Here is a 15,182-nt window from a genome sequence, read left to right on the forward strand (position 1 = left end):
AATTAACTATAGAGAGTTTCAGAATTGCTGAGATTAAAAAAACCCAGAAACCAAATCAAATGAAACACATGCACGCTATTCATCAGTGGTAACATTTTATTAAGGGAAATAAAACACTACACACGATTCTAAATTATGGCTGAGAATAATCGAAATGCGCAGATGAAATATTGCCCATCACAGTGCCCACAAAGCTACCACCACAGTCTAGAAAACTCATCTCAGGAGAAAACACAGTGTCCATTTGCAGAGCCCACAGGCGCTGTTCGCAGCTGAAAACCCAAATGCAGACATGTGTATGCCAATGAGAGCTTAAAGTCTGAGTTTCTATTTCCATTGGAGTGACAAGTGCTCATTCGAAATTCCCTCCACTTCTTGGAGAATCTATTTGCTGAAGAGAAAATTGACATTCCAGAGGGAAGAGTAGCCTTCTCCACAGCACACGGATTTCCCTAAAAAAAGGGCATTGTGTGCCTTTGGGGTTCAGTGTCTGTGCACGGCCCCAGGAACATGAGAGGAAGCAGGCTGTGGACCCGGAAATACCCATGCAAAGCAGCTGAGCAAGTGTTGATTCCCCACATTAGTCCAGGAGGGGCCACGTCCTCAGGTCTGCAGTCACCCCGTCAGGGTGCAGTGGGGTGGAGGACAATGTCCGAGGCTAGGAGCTGGCTCATTCGCTCTCAGTGTCTTCTGAGGATGAGGACACCTGTAGGTCACCGTGGAGGACACTCCAGGGGCCACAGACACAGGCTCCGTCCGACATGTGGGGGGCAGGGGGGCCCTGAGCAGGGTCTGGCTTCTCGGGAGGAAGGAATGAGGGAGCTGCGAGGAACCGGGAGCTCCAGCAACTTCTGTCCATCTGGTGAAGACCATTCTCAGGGGCTGAGTGGGGGCCCACGCAGAGGGCGGCCGTGGGGGCTCGGTGCACGGCTGCAGCATCTCCAGGTGACGTGTGGCAGGTGTGGGCTGGGGGCCCTTGCTTGGATGGAGGGCAGGTGTCTTCCTGGGCTGCCGGGGCCCGGCTGTGCATCCACGGGCACGTCTGCTTCCTGGAGGACACAGACTCCCGGAAATCCCCAAAGGGACTTCCTTTATGATCCCGGAGGTGTGCTGGCTGGGGCTCCATCACGGTTTCTTTCAGGGGTTCTGGGACCTGTCTAGGGGCATCTGGGCACATTTCTTGCCTGGAGTCTGGAGGGGCATTTGGGAATTGTCTGCCAATGCGTTGCTGACAGCGGGACGGGTGTTCTCCTCAGGATACTTGGGTGGTGCCTGGGTGTGTCCCAGCCCATGGCCCTGGGAGCCAGCCTGGGGACCCTCAAGGGAGACTCTGCAGGGCCTCTTGGTTCTCTGCTACACAACCAGGCTGTCAGCCCTGACACAGGGTTGGCGACCCGGCAGAGGGGTGTCAGCGATCGGCACTTCCTGGGCACTAGGACGTCCACCAGGTGGGCTGAGGCTAACTTGAGGGCTTCTGAGACGAGAGGTGGAATGGGACCGGAGTCTTATGTCAGGGGGCTGAGTACGTGGTTCCATCGGCAGGGCAGGCTCAGGGATAGAAGGCCTCCTCTTGGTGTAGACGAGCATCGGCATGTGTGGACACTGTGGGAAAAGAAAACACACGGGACTCCATGAGTTTGGCCCCGACACCAAGGCAAAATGAACATTCAGGAAAGAAACCAACAAACGCCCACGACCTTAGTAACCACCCCCTCCCCCGGAACAGGGAAAGAAAGAGTTGGGATCTGTTGACCTAGGAGTAGGGAATCTGGCTGCAGGGCTCGTCCAAACAAAGGCCTGACAGGATGCTGTTGATGCCCTTGAGACATGGGGGGGACACGCAAATCCTGCCTCACAGCGATGCTTCCTCCATTGGACCAGCGCTTCCATCCTCTCTGCTCATGAGGAGATAGGAGTCCTGCTGCTGGAGAGTCATGGTGGGAGCTCCTGAGTGGGGATGGGCAGTGTGGGATGATGTGTCACAAAGGACAGCGGCCTGTTCTTCTCTGAGGTTGGTATGTGCTCCAGGAGTGCCCGCCAATGACCTTCACACGTCAAACAGCCAGTGTTCCCCAAATACCAGGCATAAGGCAACATCATGGGCACCAAGGGAAAAAAGTGTGCAAATCCACGCTGCTCAACTGCCATTGGTCAGAGAGGAAGTGGAGTCCCGCCTCCCCCAGGAGGCCCATGGAGCCCAGCGAGTCCAGAAGGGCACAGCCCGGGACGCAGTGCACACTCACCCTCACATAGTCACAAGATTCCGTGTCTTCCTTCCAGGTGCGCTTCTGCCCCTCCTGGGGTCTCCTGGGGAACATGTGGAGCAGGGCCTTCCTCTGCTCGGCTTCCTGCCTGCACCAGAAATGAAGGCATAGAAAGGAGAAGGAACTCCCTTCCCTGGATTCCAGCCGGACACCTGCTCGGGGCTTGGGCCAACCTGGTCCTTTCCCTCCGCAGCCACTCTACGCCCACCTCTGCCCCTCATCCTAACTATCGGGAGCTGAACAGGTCGTCCAGGCAGTTTCTTACATTCAGAGTCTGAAAGGGTCTGCCTTGGCATGTGCCAAGCTCCATACATTCACTGGTGCAGGGACATTTGTCCAGCCGCAAACCCCACACCAAATCAGCAGGGACAGCTCCATCACCCAAATGTGGACCCTGTTAGTCTGGGAGCTCCTCTGCCTGCCTCGCCCAGCCTGGCTCTGCCCGCAGCCGCCCTGCACACTGTGCATGCACACGGACTCGGGGTCTGTCGTATCAGCCCTGGCATCGGGTCACAAGCCCCATTCCTCACCTTCGTCTCCCTGCCTTCTCCCTCTCAGCCTGGTTCAACAGCCCAGCCTGGTGTCTTGGGTCCCGATGACTCCCCGGCTCCACATTCTCCTTCAGCCTCCTGGAGCCCAAGGCCACGGGAACGAGGGTCGTGCTCAGTGTTTTATGGGGCATCTGGTGCTTGATGCCTTGTGTCCAATGGCGCCACAGTCCCTGCACTTCACCTGTGGGAGGAAGGGGCAACGGTCAGTGCATCCACTCAAATGTCAGTGAATCTGTCAAGCACACGAATGGGAGGCCATCCTCATGGAGTGGCACATGGGATGAGGACAGGGGAAATCGTATCTGCTAGTGAGGTGTCAGTATAGTGAAGACCTCTGGATGCTTACTCCCCATCCCGTGGAAGGAAGGAAAGGGGAAGAGGGATTGGAGGTGTCAGTTTGAGGACAGGTGGAAACATCATTAAGACTGGGGACAAACACAAGGCTCGATCTGATCTTATGGTGCCCTGGGGCTGATGCTCAGAGCCTCTGAGTGTCCCAGTGTGTAGCCTGGGGGATTTCCTGCCCATGTCACGATGGACAACTGAGTCCGGGCCACGATCTTCTGGGAGCCTAGCCTGTCTCAAGACTCCTGGCAGAGCTCCTGTTTCAAAACCCATGCCAGCCTCCCCACTCACCCTGGGATCCTCCTCCTCTGGACTGGGAACTCTGAGGGCCAGTCCTCCTATCTGTGGCCTCTTGCCTTTCTGGGGTCTCAAGGGACTGTCGGGCCCAAGGTGGGCATGACCAGCCGCCATCAGTCCCACCTTCTGGAGGGACAAGTCAGTCTGCTTCAGGGATGGGTTTCGGGTAGCCTGAGGGAAAAGAAACAAGAGAGTCCTATTCACCTGACCTAGGCGTCCTCACTGTACCATCTTCCCAAGAGGCCTTAGTGAGCTTCAGGACAGTGGTGCCAAACACATTTCCCCCTGTCACTTCTCTTTCCTCCTTCCTGCCTACGCTCTCCTGGCCAAGCCACATCCCCGCTCTGAGGAAGGCCGCCCTTAAGGAAGGACTCTTGTTGACACTATCATTAAGTCTCTCCAAATCCCCTGTGGGAACAAAACCAGGGACGGGACCTCTCCCGATTGAGGTCCAGTGGGATGCACCATGGAACACGCAAAGGGCAAAAGCGTCAGGAAAGTGGGCTTCTCTCTCATATCTGAATGCCCCTTGTGACTCCAGAGGAAGCCATAGTTAAGTCCAAATTCATTGGGAAAACACATTCTTCTCTACTCGATGGGAAGCTGCCCATCTGAACACTTCCATTCCATGTGTTCGTGGCAGTGCCCCCAATTAACTGCCATTGAAGGTTTGGGAGGTGAATTTCTTTTCACCTTGGGGACCAGGTAATTCTTCTATTGAAAAAAAGGTCAAATATTTATGGGACAGTGAGTGTGTGTGTGTGTGTGTATGAGGGAGAGTGATCACCTGAGCTGTAGGAAGGACAGAGGGAGAAGCAGACACTCAGTTATCAGAAACCCAGTGAGGGCCTGGATCCATCTCCAGAGCCTGAGATCACAACCCGACCCAAGTCAGTCCCTGAAAAAACGGAGCTGACCAGGTGCCCTGATCCTGTGTCTTCTCTAGGTCTGCAGGGCTTAGTGAGACATTTACAGGCCTTCTGTCCCTGCTCGTCCACCACCCCACACCAATGTGACACCTGAGGCCCCATTCCACTGGCATTGGAACCTCCGGGTGTCCAGGGCATTCACAGCCATGCCTTGGTTCAGTCTCTGTCCTCAGAACATGTTAGACCAGAAAAAGTCCTTAACCTGTGGAGGAAGGGCCAATCCCTCCATCATTTCCTCACTGTCCCATTGCTCGGTCAGGGAAGGTAGGACCAGTGGCCCGAAAACTCACCTGAAGTGCACTTGTGGTCCTCACGCCCATCAGGAGAGGCTGAGAAAGGTCCTGGACAGACTCCGCTGCAGGAGACTGGGTGTCCCGTGGGAGAGAGGGATGGTCAGGAATGGCCACTTCCGTTGCTCCCGGACTTTTATACTGCCCCAAGGTCACGTGACATTTCAGCCACTTGAAAGACATCCACCTAATCCTCTTAGCTGCTGCAGGGATTGAGCCAATCAGCAGCTTCAACAGGCTAATGATGTCCTCATGAGAGCGATTTCTATGACTCCGTGTGTGTGCCTGTGTGTGTGTCTCTGTGAATGGAAGTGTGAGTCCATGTGGATTTGGTGGAGATTGGAATTTCTGCAAGTGAAATTATATTGGTACATTTTAGCATGGGAATTAGCCTCAGGACTCATGTTTCCTGAACTATTGGTATTTTACCAACACTTCTGCTGAATTTAGACCTAATGGTATTAAAAATGGGGTCAGGGTTTGAGGTTATTCAAGATGTTATATCCATTTTGTCAACTAACTTTCAGTTAAAAACTGAAATATCATAAAGAGCAAGATCTTCCAATCGGCTATAATTGCTTGATTGGATTAAGGGATTTGGGTGTGGTCTCTTTCTCATAGAGACCTTTCAGGCCAGCCCAGGTCCTAATCTTGACTCTCTCATCAGACAGCACCTTCAGGTCTTTCTCAACCTCACTAACTGCCCCTGCTCATTTCTGAACCGAATTTGATCAGTTTCTATGTTCAATGGATATCTCTATGAATATCCTTTTTCTTCCTCAGTAACCTCAAGCGAGCCAAGGAGTGTTAGTCGTCAGTGCTCTAGGACAGGGAAGATCACTCTCCCAAAGGAGCGCAGGTATCACATAGGAACTCGTTCTCCTCACCAGCCAGAATGTTTGTAGCTGTAACCAATTATTTGGGAATATGGCATCCATTGATTGGCTTCTACACTTCCATCTCTCTGGACTATGATCCCAATCTACAAAGATTGTGAAGGTTTTGATGAATACCAGTTTCTGTCTAGGTGTGGCCCGGGTCCACCACAAGAAAAATTCTCTGGCTGGTTTTATGCTTTTGGGAAACATTCCTTTGAAACTCCCTTTCCTACAAGAGTCTCTATCCTTAATCCAGTGTTTATATGCCTCATTTTAACTGTTCCTCAGGGAATTCCACCCCAATATCCTTTATATTCTCTTGATTCAGTTGGAATATGTTGTAGGCTTGTGCCTTTTTCCACATTGTGGGCTTGGCAGGTGTAGATGCAGGTAGGAGGGCACCTGGTTAGCTTGTGGTTTGAAAGTGTCATTATGGCTTCTTCCGCCCACAGAATTGGTAGTGTCTGCTGAAACATTTTTGAGTCGTCACGACAATTCATTCCTACTTGTGACCATGATCCTTTGCATTGGGAAAGGAGGCATCTTTGTGCAGGATAGAATAGTGAAGAATAATGAAGTATAGGAAATTGTATAAGTCTAGGAAAGGTTGAAACCTAAGTCTATTTGTCTTCTTTACTGACCAGAGGCCAAGAGAAACAGGAACATTTTGACAGGCCTTGGTCAGTGACTGGGCTTCACAAGCCCTGGGGCCCTGGTGAATTCTTGATGTTCACTTGTCATCCCTGGACACTAAGAGAATAAAAGTGTCATCTCTGAAGCCACCATGTTTTAGGATATTGATTCTGTACCCATGGAGTTCAATAAAAGCTTGTGTAGGATGTTCTATATGATATCTCCATTTTTACCTGAAAGTTTTAATCCCTGAGCCTAACCTGCCAATGAAGACACATACTGAGACCCCTGATGAGACTGTCCAGTCCCATTCCACATCTCCTCTGAGTAGCCCTAAAGTTAGCCTCAGCCCACCTGGTGGACCTCCTGGTGCCCAGGAAGTGCCGATCGCTGACACCCCACAGCCAGCTCGCCAACCCTGTGTCAGGGCTGACAGCCTGGGTGTGCAGCAGAGTCTCCCTCGAGGGGCTCCAGGCTGGCTCCCAGGGCCATGGGTTAGGACACACCCAGGCACCACCCAAGTATCCTGAGGAGAACACCCGTCCCGCTGTCAGGAACGAATTGGCAGACAATTCCCAAATGCCCCTCCATACTCCAGGCAAGAAATGTGCCCAGATGCCCCTAGACAGGACCCAGAACCCCCAAAAGAAAGTGCGGTGGAGCCCCAGCTAGCACACCCGCAGGAGCATCCAGGGAGCCCCTGTGGGGAATTCAGGGAATCTGTGTCCTCCAGGAAGCAGTCATGCCTGTGGATGCACAGCCGGGCCCCCGCAGCCCAGGAAGACACCTGCCCTCTGGCCAAGCAAGAGCCCCCAGCCCACACCTGCCACACGTCACCTGGAGATGCTGCAGCCATGCACCGAGCCCCCTCGGCCGCCCTCTGCGCGGGCCCCCACTTAGCCCCTGAGAATGGTCTTCACCAGATTGGACAGAAGCTGCTGGAGCTCCCGGTTCCTCGCAGCTCCCTCATCCTTCCTCCTGAGAAGCCAGGACCTGCTCAGGGCCCTCCTGCCACCCACCTGTTGGACGGAGCCTGTGTCTGTGGCCCCTGGAGTGTCCTCCACAGTGACCTACAGGTGTCCTCATCCTCAGAAGACACTGACAGTGAATGAGGCAGCTCCTGGCCTCAGACATTGTCCTCCACCCCACTGCCACCTGACGGGGTGACTGAAGACCTCAGGACGTGGCCCCTCCTGGACTCATGTGGGGAATCAGCCATTGCTCAGCTGCATTGTGTGGAAATTCCCGGGTCTACAGTGTGTTGCCTCTCATGCTCCTGGAGCCATGCACCCACACCCAAAACACACCTTGTACTTTCCTTAGGGAAATCCATGCACTATGACAAAGGCTACTCTTCCATTTAGAATGTCAATTTTATCTTCTGCAAATAGATTCTCAGGCCTCGCGGCGGCTCCCTGCAGGATGCATGTCCCCTCTTCCCACCTCAGGGTGCAGGGGCCTTGGCCGGGAATGGGCATCTGATCGCCCTGATGAAGTCCAGCCGGACGGAGTTGCTGGAGCACAAAGTCCGACAACTGCTGCTCGCCTTGCAGCGCAGAGATGTCATCTCCATTTGCAGCTTCTTAGACGACTATCGTGGATTCGCCACCACGGACGAGGTGCTGGACCTGCTGTCCACCGAGTGAGCACCTGCCCCTCCGCAGCCCAGGGCTGGGCCACCTGCTGGTGGGGAGGCTGGGGATGGTGTGAGCTTCCCGGCCTCGGGCTGCTCCCCCACCTGGAGCAGGGTAACCCAGGGCCTAGCAGGTCCTGGAGGGCAGCCCTGGGGCCTGGCCTGTGGCGGGTCGGCCAGAGGGGCTGTGCCTGTGCTCAGCAGCCATCCTCCTCACTTGTGAGGAGACTTGTGCCTCCTCCACCCATCACCAGGGGCCTGAGCTGGCCTGTTTCCCCATTGAAAGGGAGGTTTGAGAGTCCATCGGGGGTCTGTGTCCTGGGGCAACCAGACCGGGGGACCCCGGGGTGCCTCAGGCCCACTAGGATATGGGCCATGGGCCTGGCTGGAGCCCTTTCATGCTCAAGCCTTCAGGAGTCCCCAGCAGGTGCGGGCGATTCTCTGGGAGCTGCCCGTGGCCCCACGAACAGAGGTGACGGCTCCCGGGGCTCCAGCCTAGTCGGGGTCAGAGGGTGACAGCCCCCATGATGAGAAGTCACGTCCCCAGCACAATTCATGGGATGCCCCCGCCCTCCTCTAGGTATGGGTGCATCGTAGATGCGTGGGGTAACAATGACATGGTCCTGCAGCGCTGGAAAATGTGAGTGACTCCAGCTCCTGCAGGAGGGCCTTCCCTCTCCAGGAGGGCAGCGAGGGGGCTGTGGGGTGGGGAGGCTGCACCCTCACCCCACACATCTGCAATTCCCGTGACAGGGTAAAGTCTAAGGCCCCTTCTGGAAAAGAGCACAGGAGAGCGGTGGATGGGATGCGGGCTTGGTGGGAGGCATTGGGACCCCTAAGGAGTCCTTCTCCATGCCCCGCAACCCTCTCTCTGCCCCACACCTGGGGCCAGAGCAGAGGGGGTGGGAAGCATTGCACTCCCCAATCTGGTAGCACCTGGACCCGGGGGCACAGCAGGTGCTCAGGAGGGCTGGTGGGGGCTCCCGGACCAGGCGGCCCCCGCCCCGTGGGAGATGGGAGATTAGAGTCAGTGGAAGGACACCCCCAGGGCCCCCTCGGGAGTGAGGCAGCCCAGAGCCACAGGAGGGAAGTTGGCGGTCCTGGGCAGTTCCTGGCAAGCCCTGGCAGGACACAGAGCCCGAGCCCTCCTGGCTTGGACCTACCCAGAAGACAGTGTGTGCAGTGAGGGCAATGACAGGCCAGATGCCCCCTGTCCCCGTACGCCTGCCGGTGGACTCAAGGGGCAGGTGGGCAGGGACCAGGCTGAGGAGGGAGCCCCGCTTCTCCAGGAGAGATGGTGATGGTCACCCCGCTGGGCCTGGGCTCCCCGCACAGAGCCTGCATCCCAGCCCCTCCTCGGGGAGCAGGCCTGTGGCAGGCAGGTCCGCCAGGTGGCAAGGGGACGAGGATCAGGACTTGCCTCCAACATCCTGCAAGGGATGCCGGGTCCCTGGGTCCTGCAGGGCTTCCTCAGGACACCTGTGAGTGATGGTGCCCTGTCTTCTGACACCTGTGCCCTCCTGTCCCTCCCCAGGGCCATCTCCTGCATGCTGGAAATATGGCTGGATTATTTTCGGGATGAATTTTGTCAGCTCCCAGAATTTCCCTCCCTGAGGATGATTCTGGAATTCATGAGGCAGCGCATGCCAGGCTCGGACGTGGAACTCCATGCCCTGCGTTACCTCCAGCAATTCAGACGCCTCCAGCTTCGGAGCCAGAGGGGGTGGCCGAGCGGGGACAGGGGGTGCCCGGCAGATCCAGCCTCTATGCAGCTGGGCCGGGAGCAGGGGGTGGGCTCACACCCCACCCCACGGGCTGTGGGCTGGGGACACCTCCCAGGGCTCTTGCCCCCACACATGTGGAGCAGTGGGAAGAGTGGCCTTGATTTGGGAGCAACGTGGACAGTCTGCCCTGATGGTGATACTTTGTCTTCTTGGAGCTACAGCTTTGGACCGAGCAAAACACCCTGAACCCGCTCTGGAGTGTGCCCCAGCTCTGACCGTGGGGCCTACTGCCCCGTCGGGGCCTGAAGGGATCGAGGCCATCCTGGCTGCTGGGGCTGAGGGCTTGGCCTGCGCTGAGGCACCCACTGGGGAGGCAAAGTCGTCACTGGTCTAGTTCACTGCTCCGCCCTGCAGGAGCCCCCTGCACCCCTGCGAGCCTGGAGGAGGAGCAGGTGCCACCCCTGCTCTCGAGGTCATGGATGTGCCCGAGCAGCCTCCTAACTCGATGGAGCAACCAGCCATAGGACCGAAGCAACCCTGTGAACCACCTCGGGAGCCCGCCCCAGCTCCGACTGTGGGGCCTGCTGAAGCTTCAGGGTGATGGAGCTGGTCCTGGCTGCTGGAGCTGAGGACTTGGTCAAAGCCGAGATGCTGGCTCCTGAGTTTAAGGTAGTGCGGATGCTGGTCGAACCTATGGTTCCCTGCCCCGATGAGGAAGAGCCACCTGCACCCGCGGCCACCCCAGAGGAGTAGGCCCAGGAGCCTGCAATTGGGGTCCCCAGAGTGTCAGAGCCACCACCTGCCTCCGGAACAACCTGCTTCGACCCCTGAGCAGCCCCCTGGTCACCTCGGGAGCCCGCCCCAGCTCCTGCCGCGGGGCTCGTGGTGGCTATAGCCCAATGGAGCCTTCCCCTCCCTGTCATTGCATTGTTACTCTATTTTATGATTTTCGTAAACCTTTTGTAAGGGCTTATATATTTTATTTGTAATAAGGGATAAGTTAACCTGGTACAAAATTTACTCTGATGCTTCTGAATTTCACATCGTGGTACTTTAGGTCCATTCACAGTGTTGCAAGCCCCCTGGCCCAGGGCGCCGAGGGACACAGCCGAGGATCCGTTGCTCCCCCGGGACAGGCAGAGGCCGGGAGGATCCAGGACAGCCAGGTCACTCCTGCTGCCAGGCCCAGAGCTGTGCAGCTCAGCAGCCCCGCCCTGGAGCACCCAGGCCCTGCACACTGGGGGCTGTTGTAGTTACTGCGGGAGCTGACTCCAGGGCTGCACAGCTGGCTGCCTGCACTGTTGTTGTCCCTCCTGGTGTCACCCTGTACCTGGGACTGAGCAGGGGGCTCACAGGATAAACTCCCACTGAGCCGTACACCTGGCAGAAGGCGGGGCAGCTCCCCAGGTACACACACCTGAGAATCAGCACAGCAGGACCCTCCCCCAGAAGAATTGCTAGAAGGTAAGGGGAAAAGCCAGTTATTGACCAAGCAGCACTGGAAAGTTCCAGGGGAAGTGGAGGGATTTACAGTATATAGAATCAAGATTTGTGGTTTCCTGCCTTGTTAATTTTCCCCATTCTCACTGGTGTTAGGTGGGATCTCATGGTGGTTTTGATTTGTATTTCCCTGATGGCAAGTGATGCGGAGCATTGTCTCATGTGCGTGTTGGCCATGTCTATGTCTTCCTCTGTGAGATTTCTCTTCATGTCTTTTGCCCATTTCATGATTGGATTGTTTGTTTCTTTGCTGTTGAGTTTAATAAGTTCTTTATAGATCTTGGATACTAGCCCTTTATCTGATACGTCATTTGCAAATATCTTCTCCCATTCTGTAGGTTGTCTTTTAGTTTTGTCGACTGTTTCCTTTGCTGTGCAGAAGCTTCTTATCTCCATGAAGTCCCAATAGTTCATTTTTGCTTTTGTTTCTCTTGCCTTCATGGACGTATCTTGCAAGAATTTGCTTTGGCCAAGTTCAAAAAGGGTGTTGCCTGTGTTCTCCTCTAGGATTTTTGATGGAATCTTGTCTCACATTTAGATCTTTCATCCATTTTGAGTTTATCCTTGTGTATGGTGCAAGAGAGTGGTCTAGTTTCATTCTTCTGCATGTGGATGTCCAATTTTCCCAGCACCATTTATTGAAGAGACTGCCTTTTTTCCAGTGGATAGTCTTCCCTGCTTTGTCGAATATTAGTTTACCATAAAGTTGAGGGTCCACTTCTGGATTCTCTATTCTGTTCAGACTTTTTGGTAAAACTAGAATCTGCATTCACAGCTTTCATATTTGTATCTTTACCTAAATTCACTAGAGATGGGTTCCTTCTGCAAACACTTGCTTCTCCTATTATAAAAAGAAAGGGAAGTGTAGCAGCCTCGAGGGAAATGCTACTGTTAACCCATCACCAAAGAAGAGGATCTTTATCACATAAGCAAAATAGTAGCCCCAGAATGGCCTAGAACAAATCTATGCACAGAGGAAAATAAATTCTCAAATGGTAAGTCAGGAACGTTTGGGGGAACACTCATGGATGGGTCTTTTCTCCCCTCTTTTTTATAACCTTTGTCTAATGCATGCCTCAAGGATAGTCACTCTCGAAGATCAAATATTCCATTCACTTTCCAGGTGAAAGCCTTCATTCATTCAAATCTTTCAAAATAAATTGATTGCATATTTATTATGTACCAGGCACCGTTTAAGCAAACAAAACAGATAAGGGTCACAGCCTCATGGATCTCACATACTAGTCAGAGAGTCAGATAGTAAGCAAATAAAATAAAGTTCAATTTTTACACCATCAAAAATGCCCTGAAGGGTCTCTCATTTTCCAATACACACAATCATTATAATTGACAAGCTGACTGCACGATATGTTGAATCTAACTGGGTAAGATAAGGAAATCATTATTCTCAGTATGAAACTAAAAAGATCTACTTTTTTTTTTATTACCATGGTGTGAATCAGTGACCCAATTAAACATCTAACTCCCAAAGCACACCTGTCATCACCAGTGCATTAAATAACAAGGACAAGAATCCATTTTAAGTGCAATTTCTTCCATGTCTGGAGCACTTTTTAGAATGCTTTCATAAAGCAGTGTCTTATTCTTCTGAAATAATTACATTCTCTCAGGCATTGGATTCATAATCTACTCGTAGCCTAAAAATCCACATTTGAATTTGATCATGGTTTTTTGAAGAAATTAAAAGACTTAGGCACTGCAAAGAATTTTACTTTAAGCAAACCAGGGGTTGGGTACCCTGACGTTGGCCACAGAACCTGACACAGGAAGAATACAAATGTATTTTTGTGCCCATCTCCCCACATGCGCCCAGCACTGTGCAATTTACAGGCATGATTGCATGAAATCTTGCTGTAAAGCAAGTGGTGATATCTCAATTTAATAGTTGAAGAGAAAGAGTCTACATGGCTTTCTCAAGACTGTGTTGCTAGTAAGTGATGTGGCTCGGGGCGCTTGAGGCAGAAATTCATGCTCCCTCTCTATATCCCTTTTTTTTCTTGGGCATATCACATCTGGGATTGGTATCTGTATCCCATGTGAGCACGAATTATCAACTTTAGTGTGTTCTTTTAAAAATATGGTAGTGTGTTTCATGAGTTGGTATTTGTTGAACCCAGGGAATGTTGTGCAGAACTACATGATCTACTGACAAAAAAAAAAAAATATATATATATATATATATATATATTCCTTGACTTCTTCATATATAGCACTTTTCTGTGAATGCATTTCTCAAGGTTTAAATCTGGAAAATACAATTCCGAACAATTGGGCGTGTGTATCAGTGCTAAAGACTTGGCTGCTTGACAGTCCCCGTCGCATGACCATCAGCACCGGCGGGCTTCTGGACCTTGGCCCCTTCCCAGGCCCTGGGAACGCATGTTCCCACATGGCCCACCTGTATTCTTTCTGGGATTGTGTAATATTTACGTAACACTGTATGAAGATTTATAGAAGCAAGTAGACATGTGCCCACTTTTCACTCCCCTCCACTGAATGAAGGCAAGTTTCCAGGTCTTTTATTGTCCCTTGAGCAGCATCAAATATTTCTTGCCATGTTTCTTTCAATACTCTTATTGCAAACATGCCTGGAGGCGATGTCGAATCCCCTTGCAATTGCATCTCTCTCTGTGAGAATTCTTTTGCTTGCACCTGCTTTGTTTTGACATGTACATTTTCCTTTGGGAGCCATATTCAAGAAAAACTAGAAAATCCTAGATTTAAAAATATTGCCTCAAGTCCCCTGTACAATGCTGCCTGCCTTTCACTCTATATCCAAAGGTAGATCTATAATGTTCTTAATGCTTGTCATTGGCTCAGGGTTTTTTTTTTTTTTTATGATAGTCACAGAGAGAGAAAGAGAGGCAGAGACACAGGCAGAGAGAAGCAGGCTCCATGCACCGGGAGCCCGACGTGGGAATCGATCCTGGGTCTCCAGGATCGCGCCCTAGGCCAAAGGCAGGCGCCAAACCGCTGCGCCACCCAGGGATCCCTCAGGGGTTCTTGTAAGAAAGCCCCGAGGCACACATTTAAAACTCTATGCTCTGTGTTTTTCTGTTTGTAAGTCACACATCACACTAAGGAGCTGGATGACCCAACCATTCCTCATCTGTTTCCAGTGAAATACTTGGGGGTGCCTGGCAAAATGGCAGGTGTCATTTCCCAGAAAACCTTACATTTCACAACATACATAACACTATTTTAATATTAATTCTTGATGATTTACCTCCTAAATTTTGAACAAAAGGAGTATTATTTTGGATGCTTTTATGTAAGCCATTTTTCCTAAATATCGCGGAATTGTGACTTCATTTCTTAAAGTAGTTTTGTTTCTGGATCTATCCGAGGGAGAAAAAGAGCAGGAAGTGCTTTCTAGAGTAAATGCCAGTGCTCCCTGGAATCTGCCGTTAAATAAGGCACTTTGGAAGGACAGCACACTTACGGCGGGTTGTGAGGTTTTGTGTTAAAACTCGTAAATTCTCTACCCACAAACGTAGGAGACAAAGGTTTTCAAGCTTTACAAGCTCATTTTGATTTTTGTAATGTAGTTTGAAGGAATCTTTTCTGGAACAGCATTCTACGCTCCCATCTTCCCAACACACACACAGTGCCTATCCAATAGGAATATATTTTACATCTCTGTTCTTTTCTTTGTTAGGGGACATAACTGCTAGTTTCTGGGGAAAAAATGATACACAAATGTTTGTGAACAGACCCCCTGTCATCTATCACAATGCTTGCTCTTCATCCCAGAGAAATTACCTGGAGAACTTGATGCCAATGAATTGCATATCTGAGGTATTATTCGTCCCATATCTTTGGGAAATTCAGAGAACTGAGACTTCACTTTTTTTTCTATCAAGAACAGATCTTGTCTTACATGAATGCTGTGATCTTAAATACTTCAACATTCCATGATGATGTGAAGCATCCATTTTATATATTTTCAGGGATATCGGTGACTTTTGGGGGATCACCCAGTTAAATGCAACTCATAACAACTTAATTCTTGGGATATCACACTTTATCACATGTATTCTCTGCGATTTATATTAATCTAGCTACAAGAAAGGAGACAATAATCATCGGATTGCTTAGGGTTAGATTCATAAGAAAT

The sequence above is a fragment of the Canis aureus genome, chromosome 15 (genome assembly GCF_053574225.1).
Source record: "Canis aureus isolate CA01 chromosome 15, VMU_Caureus_v.1.0, whole genome shotgun sequence".
Taxonomy (NCBI): Eukaryota; Metazoa; Chordata; class Mammalia; order Carnivora; family Canidae; genus Canis; species Canis aureus.